The 18,734-nt window shown below is 42.4% G+C and overlaps 1 pseudogene; it reads left to right on the top strand.

The window, feature by feature from the left end:
• The first annotated feature begins 10,933 nt into the window (after window positions 1-10,933).
• On the top strand, window positions 10,934-11,889 carry LOC145713816 (melanoma-associated antigen B16 pseudogene; annotated as a pseudogene).
• Window positions 11,890-18,734: the final 6,845 nt, after the last annotated feature.

The following is an 18,734-nucleotide window of genomic DNA, read 5'->3' as shown; positions in this document are numbered from 1 at the left end:
AGAAGATATAAAGAAATGGAAAAACATTCTGAGCTCATGGATTGGAAGAATAAATATTGTCAAAATGTCAATACTACCCAAAGCTATCTACACATTCAATGCAATCCCAATCAAAATTGCACCAGCATTCTTCTCGAAACTAGAACAAGCAATCCTAAAATTCATATGGAACCACAAAAGGCCCCGAATAGCCAAAGTAATTCTTAAGAAGACCAAAGCAGGAGGCATCACAATCCCAGACTTTAGCCTCTACTACAAAGCTGTCATCATCAAGACAGCATGGTATTGGCACAAAAAACAGACACATAGACCAATGGAATAGAATAGAAACCCCAGAACTAGACCCACAAACGTATGGCCAACTCATCTTTGACAAAGCAGGAAAGAATATCCAATGGAAAAAAGACAGTCTCTTTAACAAATGGTGCTGGAGAACTGGACAGCAACATGCAGAAGGTTGAAACTAGACCACTTTCTCACACCATTCACAAAAATAAACTCAAAATGGATAAAGGACCTGAATGTGAGACAGGAAACCATCCAAACCCTAGAGGAGAAAGCAGGAAAAGACCTCTCTGACCTCAGCCGCAGCAATCTCTTACTCGACACATCCCCAAAGGCAAGGGAATTAAAAGAAAACATGAACTATTGGGACCTCATGAAGATAAAAAGCTTCTGCACAGCAAAGGAAACAACCAACAAAACTAAAAGGCAACCAACGGAATGGGAAAAGATATTTGCAAATGACATGCCAGACAAAGGGCTAGTATCCAAAATCTATAAAGAGCTCACCAAACTCCACACCCGAAAAACAAATAACCCAGTGAAGAGATGGGCAGAAAACATGAATAGACACTTCTCTAAAGAAGACATCCGGATGGCCAACAGGCACATGAAAAGATGTTCAACGTCGCTCCTCATCAGGGAAATACAAATCAAAACCACACTGAGATATCACCTCACGCCAGTCAGAGTGGCCAAAATGAACAAATCAGGAGACTATAGATGCTGGAGAGGATGTGGAGAAACGGGAACCCTCTTGCACTGTTGGTGGGAATGCAAATTGGTGCAGCCGCTCTGGAAAGCAGTGTGGAGGTTCCTCAGAAAATTAAAAATACACCTACCCTATTCCTAGCAATAGCACTGCTAGGAATTTACCCAAGGGATACAGGAGTACTGATGCATAGGGGCACTTGTACCCCAATGTTTATAGCAGCACTCTCAACAATAGCCAAATTATGGAAAGAGCCTAAATGTCCATCAACTGATGAATGGGTAAAGAAATTGTGGTTTATATACACAATGGAATACTACGTGGCAATGAGAAAGAATGAAATATGGCCTTTTGTAGCAACGTGGATGGATATGGCATCCATGTGGTAAAGGACCCGAATGTGAGACAGGAAACCATCAAAACCATGAATGATTTTGTGTGTGGATGGAGAGTGTGATGCTAAGTGAAATGAGCCATACAGAGTAAGACAGATACCATATGGTTTCACTCTTATGTGGATCCTGAGAAACTTAACAGAAACCCATGGGGGAGGGGAAGGAAAAAAAAAAAAAAGAGGTTAGAGTGGGAGAGAGCCAAAGCATAAGAGACTGTTAAAAACTGAGAACAAACTGAGGGTTGATGGGGGGTGGGAGGGAGGGCAGGGTGGGAGGGAGGGCAGGGTGGGTGATGGGTATTGAGGAGGGCACCTTTTGGGATGAGCACTGGGTGTTGTATGGAAACCAATTTGACAATAAACTTCATATAGTAAAAAAAAATAAATAAATTGTTAAATAAATGGGTTTTAACATTTTATTCCCATTCACTTTTAACCTTGGGTCAGACAACCTTTAGTAAAGTAGAAATGCTACACAACTGAAATTAAACATAAGTGAAAATTTCCTGTCAGTTGCAGGAGAGCAAGAGCAACATTAAACAGAGCAGTTTGAGTTTACAAGGATTTTTGTGAAATCCTAAGAAAAATAAAAAAATACTCTTGAAATGTACCGTAAAAATAATAGACTTTTTATAGGCCTCATTTATTATTTCTCCCTCATTCTTGAAAAATAGATAAAATACTCTCATTGTCCATCTTTTCTTCACACACTGTAGAAGACATAATTTTCCAGAAGCGGTTTGTGTGCTTGTTTTTGTTTTGAGTTGTAGACACTGGAAATTCTGTGGCTAAAGTATTTCGATCCAGCTGTTTCAAAGAGTGGACAATGCAAAACATGAGGATAAAGTCAAGCATTTAGGATTGCTGACAGCGTCATGTGCTGGGTTCCAGAGAAGCCATTACCTACGAGGCCTCAATGGTGGACCAGGAAGGGATGAAGTTTGGAATCTTGAAACTTCATTTTTTCCAGGAACTAAAAAAAGTCACCTACTACTTTTATGAGAAGGCATTTAAAGCACACTGGAATGAGTTTGTATGAGCACATACAAGGCATTTAAAGCACACTGAATGAGTTTCACAATCTTCTCTTGTGAAAATTCTTAACTGCAGCTAGTTTGCATAAAATATTAGTTAGGAAAACGCCCGACACCTAGGCACAGATCTATGCATTACACACATCTGGGAACCTTAGTGTCTTTCCACTGGAAGTAAAATGCCTGTCCTAGTATCACGGTGAGAAAAATGCACTAAAGACATCCTTGAGTTAGCAAGAAGGTGCGAATGAGACCACAGGACTGTAGCATAATGGACCTGCTTCGCAACAGGGCTTCAGTACTCTTGTTGGAAATATACTAATAAAATAAAAACATCCTGCACTGACTCTAAAATGAATAAAGATGTATTTAGAATGGAACACTCTTCCTGACTTCCTTTCCAACTTTCCTGGCTGTCTAAAAGAAAAATATTTTCATTCGTTGGTGGCATACAACCATGATTAATTGCTCCTAACCAAGGAAATAGAACAGCAATCCTGTGGCTCTCAGACTCTGCAATGTTTGTCTTGTTCACAGACTCAGAGGAAGCTCAGAAATGTCTCAGTGTAACCCGTGGCCCTGGCAGCAACGATTTGCCAACATAAATCTCAGTAGGAAATAGGGCTTTCTGTTCTGTTCCTTTCACTGCTCACAGAGCTTATTGCTGAGACTACAAGAAGCCTCCTGTATGGTCACCCCAGCGTGGCAATGAAAATAATGTTTCCACTTCCCAATTCTGTTTGTATGAAAAGGAAAACAAGGTAACTGATGCTACCAATTCCCACCTTGACGTACCCCACCTGTTTTTATTCCCTGTTTTCATGAGCAGAGCAAGGATGGTGGACAGTAACCGGGAATGGCATGAACATCAAGCATTATACTCAGAGCATTGGGAATTAGCCTCAACTAACTGAATAATGGCATGCTATACAACACAGAGCAGTGTGGGGTCCAGCTTAGACAAATGAGTGAGTCTTTTCCATCTGTAATTGGTCTGTCAAAACAGGTTTTTAGCAATAAAGAACCACAGTCTTGGGACAGATGGAATTCACACATTCTACTCATAATATAACATACATAATGGGGTTCAGATGCCAAACTCTCCTGTCACATTCTGTCAGCTGCCAATGCAGGTGGTGTTTACCCCAAATCCATTTTCCCCCAGGATCACCATAATTGGTACTTAGGAAAAAAAAAAACCCAACTTCCTACTTGGCTCGGATTAACACTTCCAATGTGAAAGTCTGTTTTGTGCAGAATTTATGTTTCTTCCCAGTATAGCCCTGGCATTTTGGATGAAGCAAAGAGTTCCCCTGTGAAGAGCAAGCCCTGCCCTAATGCCAGCCCTGAGTCATTTTTAACCTCTAATGTGGTCCACAGAGACCCAGGTGTGATTTGAGAATTTGCATGCATGTCTCCTCTGTGAAGCCAACAACCTCTCATTGTTGGCTATGGCCCTGCTCATGTCTTTGCTCTCCCCGTGCTTGGTGACACTTCCTTCACGAATTCATGGAGTTTCTCATCCAATCATTACATACCCATATGACAGGCAGTGAAATTAAGTTTTCTTGTTAGTGAAAATGACATAATTGGGACTTGTTTACTGTTCTATTTTTACTGAAAGGGGACACAACTCCTAAAATAGAATCGTTAAAATCTGTCTTCTAAAAGTAAATAAAAAGCTTTCTTAAAGCTTTCTATAAGAATCTCAATCCTCCCACCATTTATTCATATTAAGTTAACTCTTGTTTCTTGTTCAAGGGGTCCAAGTGGGACTTTCATGTGTTTTAATTGTACAAACCCTTGTTGGGGTATTTCTCAAATAAGCACTTGTGTCCACTGGAGTTAGGAGTGAAGAGAGATCAGCACAGTATCTTGAGAAAGTTACATGGAGTAAAGAATGTTCTGATTTGTCTGGCTGGGAATGCAGGCTATATTGATTTGAGGAGCAAAGCTTTTTCTCTGTATTTTCACCATCCCATGTCTTAAAGTAGGCTGGACTCCCCAAAGAATCTTGAGTTTTAATACAGACTTTCAAAATGTTTTCTCCCTTTTGGAAGTTTGGGCTGAGTCTCTGGTTTCAGACCACCTGGACGTGAATCCTGCTTTTGCCTCTTTCTAGCCACAAGCCTATGGTCACATTACTTAACCTCTCTAAGCCTACATCTCCCCATTTGTGAAATCTAGATGATTATAGTCTCTAACTCATAGAGTTGTATCAAGCATTAAATGAGAAATGAGATGAAATCATCCTCATCACAGTACCGGGCACAAGCACATTCTCAATAACTGTTTCTTGCTGTTGTACATCTCTAGACATAAAAAGTTGTGGATTTATCCTACTAGGGGCATGGAATAAGTTTGAGAAGCACGATCTTGGAGCCATCAGCATCCAAAGAAAAACAAATGACCCATGAGGTATAAGAATCAAATAAAAATAGATCTTGGAGCAACCTAATAATGGGGTAATTTATAATAAGCTTTTTCGTGGCCTCTCGGAGTGAATGTAAATTAAAATTTCCCTCCTCTTTTTAGACAATGAGTACTAAGTTCATCATCTCTATTTTGTATGGCTCCTCCATTTAAGTCTGATCTGGTAGATCAACATTGATTATCTTAAGAATAATTAGGTAATCAAATCTATTTTTAATTTTTTCCCATAATACCCTTATGGGAAACATCAAAATCTAGCATTCAAATTTGCTTCCTAGGATCTGACTGATTAGAGCAAGAAAAAAATCTTAGGTTCCCTCTTGACTAGTGGTGGAATTGCTAAGTCCCCTCAATCAATCAATCAGTATATATGACTTTTTAAATACACATATACATCAAAAATTTATGATGTGAACTTTAATCCCAGAGTCAATTCTGTGGTAGAGATAGTTGATATTCCAGTAAGATGTGAATTAAAACCACAGAAGTGAAGTTCTATTCAATGACAAGGGAGAACAAAAATTTAAAAAGTAACAAACAACAGTAACAATAAAACCCAACAAGCTGAATCCCACCAGAGCTATGTAAAAATAGGTTCAGTGGTTTCATTTACTCAACGTTCTTTTCTTGAATGCCAACTATGTGACAGGCATTTTCCTACAGGTTCGGAATAAAAATGAAAAGGATTTATTCACAAACATCTGTGTAAGAGATTACCCAAGTAATCTGCCCAAGGTTATACCTGATGAGCAATGCCAGAACTTGAACATGCACTTTTCTATCCCTAAAGTCCACGGTTTTCCCCACCATACCAAGTTGTAGGCTCTGCTGGTGTCATGATTCTTCTCAGATCCTTTCCCCTAACTCTGCACACTCATCTAGCTTCTGCTTGTTATGCTACTAAATGCTGCGCCTCTGACCTTGAAAGCATTGCTCTTGGACACTGGAATCTCACAGCCTGAACAGAGTCAGAAAGGTCTTGGACTCCCCATGCCTCGCTCCCTCACCCCCACCCCCTCATCATCCCACGGTGGGACATAGTCAATGCCTGACTGGTGTGGGGATTTAAAAGCCCAGGTCCTTTGCCACAAGGCAAGGCAAACTCTGAAGTTGAACTTAGGCTCCAGAGCTTTCCCCACAGGACCTCACTAAGACCTCACCTAACACTGTATCTTTGCTTGGCTTCTTCTTCTTTTCTTCCATGCTACCTTTACTTTCTTACTGGCTTTACCCAGGGCACACTTCCGCACGAATTTTCTTTCAGGATCTGCTTCTACAGATATACAGATATTTCACTGTAACTTCATCTAGAATTTAACCACAGGATAATGGGGGCATGGTATTAATTTTTTAGATCATGTTATGAGTATGGAATTAAAATTAGTCATTTGAGCTAAGTGTTTAATCAGTTAAATGTGTGTGTACCTTATTTAGTGACCTTGGCTGGGTCATTTCATCTGTTTGGATATCAACTTTGCCCTTTGAAATATAAGCGTTATTTGTCGAGGAGGCATGTGCATATTGAACATAGTATGCACCGGGCCATTTTAGGACACAAAACAATCACGGACTATTTAAACAACAGGCTATATAAACAATATCCACATTTTGACATTTTATCAATCTCAGTAACCAAGAGAAAGTGATTTAATGCTTTAAGTTACTTTTCTCCATAGAACAGATTTCCAGTAACAACTGTCAAGTCTTATAGAACACTGAACATACTAGAACTGTGATTATAAATCCACATGTTACATGTTTAAAAAAAATTCTATTTCAGCTTTTTGACTCAATGTATAGCATTGGCCACTGTCAGCTTTATTTAATATGCTATTAAAATATATCAAATTAAGCAGTATAATTCAGAATTCTACCATTTTAATGTATATGTGCTTTGAAATGAGATATAGCATGAACTCATATACTAGACAAAATGAAGAAGCATTAAAATTCTAGATGGCATTAATTCCATGTAGTCTATGAATAGTATTTTTCTTCAAACCCCGAAACAGAGAAATTAAATCTATGCAAATATATGTAAGAAATGGAGAAATTAAATCTAATTTATGCTAATAATAATGTCGATGAGTAGATAAAAGGAATCAAATGCAGGCACCAAAGGTGGATTGTCTTACTCTCATATTCATCTCAGAAAAGAAATGTAAATAAACAAATTCATAGGGTTTTTAAATGATTCCATAGCAAGATGGGTTAGGTGACGAAATCATTTTACTCAGACAGCACAGCAGTAAAATCGTAAACTCTCAAAGTGCAAATGGTAAATCCCTCACTGGATCTTGTCTGGGGGCCTTTGGACATCAGGGTAGGTTATCCTGTTTCATATGTGCTTTCCAATACATTAGTGAGTATCTCATGACCGTGATCAATAAAGCTTTGTGGACTGACCCTGAAGATCAAAAACCCTGAAGACACAAAAACTTATGTGCAATTCCTAGCACACTAACTGTATATCTCAACACTCTTTCCATTCATGAAAATATCTGAAGACAAATATGCACAAGAGTTTTAATTGTAGACATAGCCATCTATTTTATTTTTTAAATAAAAGGAAAAAATGGCATATATATATATATATATATATATATATATATATATATATATATATAAAGCCAGCTTATACAGTCTAGAAATAGAGACAACATATAGAATGCCATCAAGAACATCTTCAATTTTCAAATACCAATAAAATAATACTATCTGGTTTTCCAAACTTTAGGGCCACTCTGAAGACTGATAAGGAACACTACTCAAGATGATTGAATGAAAAAGCAAATAGCAAACCCATACTTACTTTATTGTTATAGTTATGTAATTTACATAAATTTTATTTATGTAAATCAAATGCACAATTATATCCATACAAAATTTATTCTTAATAAGGTTATATGGTGGTGCAGGTAGCAGAGAGGATTGAAAAGGCAAGAGAGAATTGTTTTAACTGTAATGTTTGAAACGTTTGCAGTGAGAACATAGTCATAGAACACAACTTTAGTATTTTAACTCTGATCAATAACAAATCATTTGAAAAACACTTCAACACTTCTCTATGTTCATATGTGTCTATTCGAGGCTCCCTGTAGAAAATAAGTCTTTTAGAACAGAAGGCTCCCAACTGTCTGGGAAAGGACTCCTTGGGAAAGTGTGTGTTTTTTAAGTGCTGTGCTGAAGCTTCACCACTTAGTGTCTAGCCTGGAACTTGGACTCAACCTCTAGGAGAGTCAGTGGGGCAAATACAGATTGGCAAGGAGGTGGCATTGCTTAGGAAGTAATTAATCAAAAAGACTGGAGCCAAGGTATCGACCCTAAGTGAGGACTAGAGGAACCACTTGCTACAGAAGAGAAGGACCTCATAAAACTCCGTCCCTGCTGTCAGCCCTGGTAGACTCTCGGCAGAGGTGTCTAGAAATGGCATCCCCTGACTTTGGCTCAGTATTCTAAAAGCAACGAAGGCCATGAGTTAAGGGGGTGTGGTCTTAGGTCAGTAGAGGGAAGAGTTCCAGGTTGAGACTGAGGGCACTCCTGAGTCCAGAATGGAAGTTGCTCTAAGAGTTCCACCATGTTGGCAACAGGAAGCTCCAGAATAACTATCAGAGGCTCCCTCTGACTCCAGCCTCTTGGGAATCTGACAGTGGTGAGGGTCTGGGTGTATGGGGGCACAACCTCAGTTCGGTGGATGGAGGAATCACTGGGCCTGAAGGGATTCCAGGTGCAGACACTGAATGAGGTTAATTACCCAGAATATAAGGAGCCCCACAGAACCTTACTCCTGCTGTCCTCCTGGGGAGGACCCTGGCACCATGGGGGAGTAAGCAGAGGAGGGGACCGGGAGAAGGAGTGGAAGGCAAGTCCACTAATTTCCACTTTCAATATGGCTGGTGAAGGCCAATACTTAAAGGCATGGCCTCTATCAACAGAAGAAGTCCGAAGACTTGTCAAGTGTCAACCCGAGGACACTGAATGAGGAAACCAACACCACCAGAATAGGGGGGCCCCACTGAGTAAAGCTCTGTCCCTTTTGTCATCCCAGGAAACCCCTTGAGTAACTGTCAGCCTGAGGCACCCAATGACTGGGGCCTCAGGAATCTGAGGGTGTGAGAGCCTTTGTCTGAGGGGTATGGCCGCAAGTCAACAGAGGGACGACTGAGTAAGGACTGAGGGGATCCTTCTGCCAGCATGGAGGGGCCACTTACAGGTCTACTGTCAGCCGTGGGTGGGTCGAGGCTGAGTTGGGAGTAGGGAGAGGGCAGGCCTGGAAGTCCTTTCCCTTTGCTTTTCCTCAGGAGTCTGAGTGCAGCCTTCAGTTAAGAGAGGAGTTGTCCTAGCCTCTACCACATTTAAGGTAAGATGCTGAGTGAAGATTGAACGAACATCCACTCCACACTGGAAAGGACTGTACAGACCCTGAACCCTATTGGCACCCCGGGAGGTGTTGGGCAGGAGTAGCTGTAATTGGCATCCAATGACTCTGCTTTCAGAATCTAAGGGTGGTGAGTACTTTGTTCTGAGGGAGGTCTCAGCAGAGGCAGAAATGGCAGGCCTGCCAACTCTCGCCATAAGGCTCTGAGTGGAGACTGATGCAACTACCCACTTCATAACAGAGGGATCCCCTAGATAAGAGCCCAGTCCCTACCATGAGCTCTGGGAGGCCCTATAATAGCTGTAAGACTGAGTTGCCCCCCCCCCCCCGACTTCTACTTTGAGTTTTCAGGGAGGGGAGATCTGTTCTGAGGAAGGCAGCCTCAGGTGAGCAGAGGGAGGAGTCCCAGACCCTGCCAGGAGTCAAGGTAAAATGCTGAATAAGGAATAAGGAGGACTTTCCACCAGAATAGAGAAGGCCCCTCAGAACTGATGTCTGCCCTGGGAAGAGGATGGGGTGGCCAGGAGTGACTTCCCCTGACTTTTGCCTAGAGAGTGTGAGGGTGGTGAGGACATTGTTTGAGAGGTGCGGCCTCAAGTAAACATAAAAGGGAATCCCAGACCCCCTGCTAGGAATCTAAGTAAGATGCTGGTAAGGACTAGGAGGAATCAAACACTCCAGAATAGCACAGGCCCTACCAAGCCCTGTTTATGTTGTCACACTGGTAGGCCCTGCAACAGTTGTTGGACTTTGGTGTTTTCTGACTTTGGCTTTAGGAGTCTGAAGGCTGTTGTCTCAGATTAGCATACTAAGTATCTTAGTCTCTGTCAAGGTCAAATTTATGACCCTGAGGTAGAGGGTACCACACATGCCAGAACAACAGAGCCCCCGAGGCACCTGGGTGGCTCAGTTGGTTAAGAATCCAACTGTCGATTTCATCTAAGGTCATGATCTCGCAGTTCATGAGTTCTAGCCCCACAATGGACTCTTGACTGCCAGTGCAGAGCCTGTTTGGGATGCTCTCTGTACCTCTCTCTCTCTCTTTCTTAAAATAAATAAAACATTAAAAAAAAGAACAATAGAGCCCCAACAGACAGCTGGCTTCCTCGAGCAACTCTGGGAGGCCCAGGAAGGTGTAGCTTAATGAGGCACCCCCTTACTTCTTTTCCCACATTATCTGTCATTCCTGTGACTTTCCTGGCTGAGAGGTTCTGAGAAGAGTTGTGAATCAGAAGCAGGCCCTTTCTTTTAACTCAAATGACTCAAGGAGACTAAGGTCTCCTGAGGTGATAATCCTTGGGTCTATAGATAGAGTCCCAGATACTCCCTGGGGTCACACTGAGGATTTTAATGAAAGACGGAAGGGACTACTCACTCTAAAAGAGAAAAGATCCCACAGAGACTAAGATCCACAGAGCCTAATGGATCCTACCTGTCCTATTGTCAGCTGTGGGAAACCTTGGCTGTGTCAGCTGGCTGCACCCTGAGGAGCTTTCTCACTCCCTCTTCCAGCTTCTTACATGACAGCACAGGAGATCTGTGAGGCTCTAGAGTACTGTCCTCAGGGAAGGTGGAGGCACTGTTCATCAGAGCTGCCACAGTTGAGTTTACCAGATGAGGCCACTCACATCCTCCCTTTACTCCTAGGTTATGATCCCCTATCATCCACCCTCCTGCCTGCTCCACCGACAAGAGTGAGGATGTCTCAGGATCAGGAAATTCCACGTTGCACACAGGAACAACACTATGCCCACAATGAGATCCAGGGCCTTGAGGCCACACAGGTCTCCAAGGATGTGGAGGGGACCTCTCCCTCACCTTGTCCTCTTATGCCTGGCAATATGGAGGAAGCTCTGGCTGCTAGAATACCCAGTACTCCCCAGAGTCCTCAGAGTGCCTATTCATCTTACACTGTCATCACAGCCACCTCGCCAAGCAAATCAGATGAGAGCTCCACCAGCCAAGAAAAGGAAGATAGTTCAGCTTCTTCATCAAAGGCCCTGTCAGACACTGAGAACTTGCCTGTAGACCCTCTAGATGAGAAGGTGACTTTGTTGGTGCAGTTCCTGCTGCGCAAGTATCAAATGAAAGAGCCCATCAAAAAGGCACACATGATTGATGTTGTCATCAAAGAGTGCAAGGACAACTTCCTTGAGATCCTCAGGAGAGCCTCTGAGCACATGGAGCTGGTCTTTGGTGTGATGTGAAGAAGGTGGACCCCACCAGCCACAGTTATGCCCTTGTCAACAAACTAGGACTTGCTTATGATTTGAGGCTCTGGGGTGAAGAGAGCATGCCCAAGACCAGCCTCCTGATAACTATCCTCAGTGTGATCTTCATGAAGGGCAATTGTGCCACTGAGGAGATCTGAGAAGTGCTGAATATGAGGGACCTATATTCTGGGAGGAAACACTCCATTTTTGGGAAGCCCAGGAAGTTCATCACCAAAGATTTGGTGCAAGAAAAGTACTTGGAGGACCACCAGGTACCCAAAAGTGATTCTCCATGCTAAGAATTCCTTTGGGGCCACAGAGCCCACAGTGAAACCAGCAACATGAAATTGCTGGAGTTTTTAACCAAGATCCATGAGTCTGACCCCAGGTGCTTCCCATTCCATTATGAGGAGGCTTTGAGAGATGAAGCAGAGAGAGCCTGAACTGGAGGCACAAACAGGGCCAGCACTACTGCCACCGAGAGGGTTCATTCCAGTGCCAGATCCAGCAGCGTCTCCCATCCCTAGTGAAGTCAGAAGCAGATTCTTCAGTTTGTCATTAAAATTAACAATTAGTCTTCTAAGTAGTGGAGGGCTGGGGTGTGGCTATAGGGAACACAATGTATAACGTCTCTGTGTCCCTCTTCTATATGGCTAACATGGAGGTTTATCTTCTTCATGGAAGGGAGAGTTCATTTTCAAATGTTGTTCCCTTTAATGTAGCATTTTATCAACTCCAGGATCTAAGTTTATGAATAACACTGGTCATACATTTATTGCCATTTATGAAATTTAAGAATACTAGTTTTGTTTGTTTGTAAAACAAATTTGTAAAACTGACCATCTTATTTTGTGATCTGGAAAAGATAAATGATATTCAAATAGGCATTTCTTTGGAACTATCAAAGAACTCAGCAGTAAAATAATTGGGGTCAAGATGGTCAATTCTTAGCTTTCCTTAACCCTTTTAATCTCCCATTCTGTAAAATTTAGTGACACACACATGTATTTACTTAGATTATTTAAGAATATATGAGAGAAGTGCATGGGTGTCTCAGTCAGGTGAGTGCCCAACTCTTGATTTTGGCTCAGGTCATGATCCCAGGGTCGTGGGATTAAGTCCTGCATTGGGCTCCATGCTGAGCATGGAGCCTGCTTAAGATTCTCTCACTCTCTCTCTCTTCTCTGCCCCTCTCCCAAACTCTCTCTCTCTCTCTTTCAAATTAAAACAAATGTATGAGAAATAAACCTTAATAAATTACATTCCATGTACACAGGCTTATTTTTTCCCCAAATATTAGTTCATCCATCTGCATTTTGGAAAGCACTGTGTTAGTAGTGGGGATGCCAGGATAAACAAGACTCACTGCCTGCCCATATAATTTTAGATGCTAGGATCAACAATCATGTAAAGACAATGGTAGGTATCCTTTAATACCAAAAGAAAAAGTAAAAAGGAATGAAGAGTTGGGGGGTCCATATGAAGGCAGTCAAGTAAAATGTCCCAAGACAAGACAGGCTGTGACCTTGGGAAACAGCAAGTCTTTCACTGGGAGATAATTGTAAATTAAGCTGTAATACATGAGCCGAGGCTATGAGAGTGGTGACCAGGGGTCAGATCCTCAGATGGTATGTCTCACAGTTGAGAGATTAAAGCCTAGGATGGAAAACTATTCTTAGCGGCTTCTTTGGGATTATGGGTTAACCAGATCCCACCTGGAACAAAAAATGGAAGATACCCTGCATCCTTATCCAAGTGCAGTTGAACACAATGCACAAATTAGGTGTTTCATGAACACCATCTTCAAGGAGTTTGTGAGAAATAAGGGTGATACTTCGTTGAGGTGAGATACCCAAAAGCCACAGGGCTGGAACTCTGCCCTGAGTTTGCAGATCCAGAGCCTATACTATTCATTGAATAAGTTATGTTCAGTATAGTTTGGCAAGCTCTAAGCAAGACCTAGATTTTTGGAGGAGGTAAGTAAATGAAGATAGGGATGGGTTATTGGAAGGACAACTGGGAAGGAGGGAAGGAGTTGGTCCTTGACACAAATTCTAGGAATTCTGAGTTGCATTCAGTTGAGAAATACTCTCCCAAGCCCAGATTAAATAATCTATCCTCTACTGGGTTAGATTTACCAAGGTTTTTTTGTTAAGCAGCCATTTGGACTGGTTTGGTATGCCGTGTCCTACAGCACTGCATATTCTCTGACATCTCCTGGGTAAACAAATCCCAGAGAGGAAGGCACCAATGTCTGGGGTCAAAATAAACATAGTAATAACTGCCAATCATCAAAGACCCAAGGCATACCACTCACTGTACCAAGGGCTTTATATATAATACATACTTTCTAACAGTCACACATACAACACAAGGCTTATCAAGCCCATTTCACAGATGAAGAACATAAGACTTAGAAAGTTTGTGAATGTGCATAAATTCATAGGCTTAGAATGTACAGAGTTGGAACTAAACCTCCTGTTTGGATTCTTCTAGAGCCCATGCTATTCTACTCCTCCCTAATGTTCTGTTAACTCATTTCTCTTATTACCCCACAACGCTTCTCCATTTAAAAAAAGGACCTTGTAGCCAAAGTATGAAAACCAGATAGATACAGAGAAGGAACGTGAAAATGAGAATCACACGCCATTTGGGGGTTGTATGTGACATTCGTTGACCCAAAGTGCTGCTGCCTCACCCCAGGGTTCCTTGAGAGCTGCCTCTGCTCAGTAACTGGCACACGTGTACAGTCCCAACACTTGCCCACATTATGGTGCCCATCCCCTGAGTCTTTCCCAGTTGCCCTCCTGTCCAACTCTGGAAACTGACCTGCTGGCCGGCTCTTTGGTGTGTCCTCCTCTGGACACTGTACCGTGCTCCCAGTGGAACAGACTTTCCAGGATCACCTATCTGCCCCCTGACTCAGAGTATTCCAATTCCCTGCAGGTATCTCCTGGTTGACCTTCACCATGGGATCCCTCTGCTATACCCCCTTCTCTTTGAACAGTGAAATTTAGGTACATGGTCATTCCCTGACAGGCTTCTTCACCATACTCTCAAAGTGTTTTACAAGTAGGCTTGTGAGCTGAGTCTGAGTAGGCACAGAACATACTGATTCTTTGGATGTAAATCTGAAATAAGAGAAGTTTTTGGAACCACCTTGATATGTGCAGTAGGATTTTAATGGGGTATCATATTTGGGACTAGCCACTGAAAAGATATACCAATGAATGAGCATACCTCTGTGGTCAAAAACCAAAGCCTCACCCTTAAGGGATACATGGGGCAAGACCATGGAAGTCACTGTGTAAGCAAACATCTATAAATCCTGACTCTAATTCCTCTCACTCTGGAAGTCCTAGGAGGCAGGAGGAATTGAGAAGGCAAGGATTGGTCCCTTGGCCTAACATGCTGTACTGATTAAAAAAGAAAAAAAATGGGGGAACGGAAGATGGCGGTGTAGGAGGACGCTGGGCTCACCGCGCATCCTGCTGATCACTTACATTCCACCTACACCTGCCTAAATAACCCAGAAAACCGCCAGAGGATTAGAAGAACGGAGTCTCCGGAGCCAAGCGCAGACAAGAGGCCCACAGAAGAGGGTAGGAAGGGCGGCGAGGAGGTGTGCGCTCCACGGACTGGTGGGAGGGAGCCGGGGCAGAGGGGCAGCCTGCCAGCCCAGCAGAGCCCCTGAGTCTGGCTGGCAAAAGCGGAGGGGCCGGACGGAGTGTGTTCTGACAGCAAGCGAGACTTAGCGACTTAGCATCTGGAAGGTCATAAGTTAACAGCTCTGCTCAGAAAGTGGGAAGGCTGGAGGACAAAGGGAGGGAGAGCTGCTGAGCCCCCGGGCGGCAGAGCTCAGCTTGGCGGGGAACAAAGGCGCTCGCCAGCGCTATCTCCCTCGTCCATCCCCCAGCCAAAATCCCAAAGGGAACCAGTTCCTGCCAGGGAACTTGCTCCCTCCACGCAAACACTCAACTCTGTGCTTCTGTGGAGCCAAACCTCCGGCAGCGGATCTGACTCCCTCCTGCTGCCACAGGGCCCCTCCTGAAGTGGATCACCTAAGGAGAAGCGAGCTAAGCCTGCCCCTCCTGCCCCCCCCGTGCACCTTGTCTACCCACCCCAGCTAATACGCCAGATCCCCAGCACCACAAGCCTGGCAGTGTGCAAGTAGCCCAGATGGCCACACTACCCCACAGTGAATCCCGCCCCAAGGAGAGGAGAAGAGAAGGTACACACCAGCCTGACTGTGGCCCCAGGGGTGGGCTGGGGGCAGACATCAGGTTAGACTGCGGCCCCGCCCACCAACTCCAGTTATACACCACAGCACAGGGGAAGTGCCCTGCAGGTCCTCACCACTCCAGGGACTCTCCAAAATGACCAAACGGAAGAATTCCCCTCAGAAGAATCTCCAGGAAATAACAACAGCTAATGAACTGATCAAAAAGGATTTAAATAATATAACAGAAAGTGAATTTAGAATAATAGTCATAAAATTAATCGCTGGGCTTGAAAACAGTATACAGGACAGCAGAGAATCTCTTGCCACAGAGATCAAGGGACTAAGGAACAGTCAGGAGGAGCTGAAAAATGCTTTAAATGAAATGCAAAACAAAATGGAAACCACAACGGCTCAGATTGAAGAGGCAGAGGAGAGAATAGGTGAACTAGAAGATAAAGTTATGGAAAAAGAGGAAGCTGAGAGAAAGATAAAAAAAATCCAGGAGTATGAGGGGAAAATGAGAGAACTAAGTGATACACTAAAAAGAAATAATATACGCATAATTGGTATCCCAGAGGAGGAAGAGAGAAGGAAAGGTGCTGAAGGGGTACTTGAAGAAATAATAGCTGAGAACTTCCCTGAACTGGGGAAGAAAAAAGGCATTGAAATCCAAGAGGCACAGAGAACTCCCTTCAGACGTAACTTGAATCAATCTTCTGCACGACATATCATAGTGAAACTGGCAAAATACAAGGATAAAGAGAAAATTCTGAAAGCAGCAAGGGATAAACGTGCCCTCACATATAAAGGGAGACCTATAAGACTCGTGACTGATCTCTCTTTTGAAACTTGGCAGGCCAGAAAGGATTGGCACGATATCTTCAGTGTGCTAAACAGAAAAAATATGCAGCCGAGAATCCTTTATCCAGCAAATCTGTCATTTAGAATAGAAGGAGAGATAAAGGTCTTCCCAAACAAAAACTGAAGGAATTTGTCACCACTAAACCAGGCCTACAAGAGATCCTAAGGGGGATCCTGTGAGACAAAGTACCAGAAACATCACTACAAGCATAAAACATACAGACATCACAATGACTCTAAACCCGTAGCTTTCTATAACACTGAATGTAAATGGATTAAATGCGCCAACCAAAAGACATAGGGTATCAGAATGGATAAAAAAACAAGACGCATCTATTTGCTGTCTACAAGAGACTCATGTTAGACCTGAGGACACCTTCAGATTGAGAGTGAGGGGATGGAGAACTATTTATCATGCTACTGGAAGCCAAAAGAAAGCTGGAGTAGCCATACTTATATCAGACAAACTAGACTTTCAATTAAAGGCTGTAACAAGAGATGAAGAAGGGCATTATATAATAATCACAGGGTCTATCCATCAGGAAGAGCTAACAATTATAAATGTCTATGCGCTGAATACCGGAGCCCCCAAATATATAAAACAATTACTCATAAACATAAGCAACCTTATTGATAAGAATGAGGTAATTGCAGGGGACTTTAACACTTCACTTACAGAAATGGATAGATCATCTAGACACACGGTCAATAAAGAAACAAGGGCCCTGAATGATACATTGGATCAGATGGACTTGACAGATACATTTAGAACTCTGCATCCCAAAGTAACAGAATATACTTTCTTCTCGAGTGCACATGGAACATTCTCCAAGATAGATCATATACTGGGTCACAAAACAGCCCTGCCTAAGTATACAAGAATTGAAATCATACCATGCATACTTCTGGACCACAATGCTATGAAGCTTGAAATCAACCACAGGAAAAAGTCTGGAAAACCTCCAAAAGCATGGAGGTTAAAGAACACCCTACTAAAGAATGAGTGGGTCAACCAGGCAATTAGAGAAGAAATTAAAAAATATATGGAAACAAACGAAAATGAAAATACAACAATCCAAATGCTTTGGGACACAGCGAAGGCAGTCCTGAGAGGAAAATACATTGCAATCCAGGCCTATCTCAAGAAACAAGAAAAATCACAATTACAAAATCTAACAGCACCCCTAAAGGAAATAGAAGCAGAACAGCAAAGGCAGCCTAAACCCAGCAGAAGAAGAGAAATAATAAAGATCAGAGCAGAAATAAACAATATAGAATCTAAAAAAACTGTAGAGCAGATCAACGAAACCAAGAGTTGGTTTTTTGAAAAAATACAATTGATAAACCTCTAGCCAGGCTTCTCAAAGAGAAAAGGGAGATAACCCAAACAGATAAAATCATGAATGAAAATGGAATTATTATAACCAATCCCTCAGCAATACAAGCAATTATCAGGGAATACTATGAAAAATTATATGCCCACAAACTGGAAAACCAGAAGGAAATGGACAAATTCCTAAACACCCACACACTTCCAAAACTCAAACAGGAAGAAATAGAAAGCTTGAACAGACCCATAACCAGTGAAGAAATTGAATCAGTTATCAAATATCTCCCAACAAATAAGACTCCAGGACCAGATGGCTTCCCAGGGGAGTTCTACCAGACATTTAAAGCAGAGATAATACCTATCCTTCTCAAGCTATTCCAAAACATAGAAAGGGAAGGAAAACTTCCAGACTCATTCTATGAAGCCAGCATTACTTTGATTCCTAAACCAGACAGAGACCCAGTAAAAAAAGAGAACTACAGGCCAATATCCCTGATGAATATGGATGCAAAAATTCTCAATAAGATACTAGCAAGTTGAATTCAACAGCATATAAAAAGAATTATTCACCATGATCAAGTGGGATTCATTCCTGGGATGCAGGGCTGGTTCAGCCTTCACAAATCAATCAACGTGATACATCACATTAATAAAAAAAAAGATAAGGACCATATGATCCTGTCAATCGATGCAGAAAAGGCCTTTGACAAACTCCAGCACCCTTTCTTAATAAAAACCCTTGAGAAAGTCGGGATAGAAGGAACATACTTAAAGATCATAAAAGCCATTTATGAAAAGCCCACAGCTAACATCATCCTCAATGGGGAAAAACTGAGAGCTTTTTCCCTGAGATCAAGAACACGACAGGGATGCCC

This window comes from Panthera onca, chromosome X (genome assembly GCF_046562875.1).
Source record: "Panthera onca isolate mPanOnc1 chromosome X, mPanOnc1 haplotype 2, whole genome shotgun sequence".
NCBI lineage: Eukaryota > Metazoa > Chordata > Mammalia > Carnivora > Felidae > Panthera > Panthera onca.
Note: the sequence above shows the minus strand (reverse complement) of the source record. Positions and strands in the feature narration are given on the sequence as shown.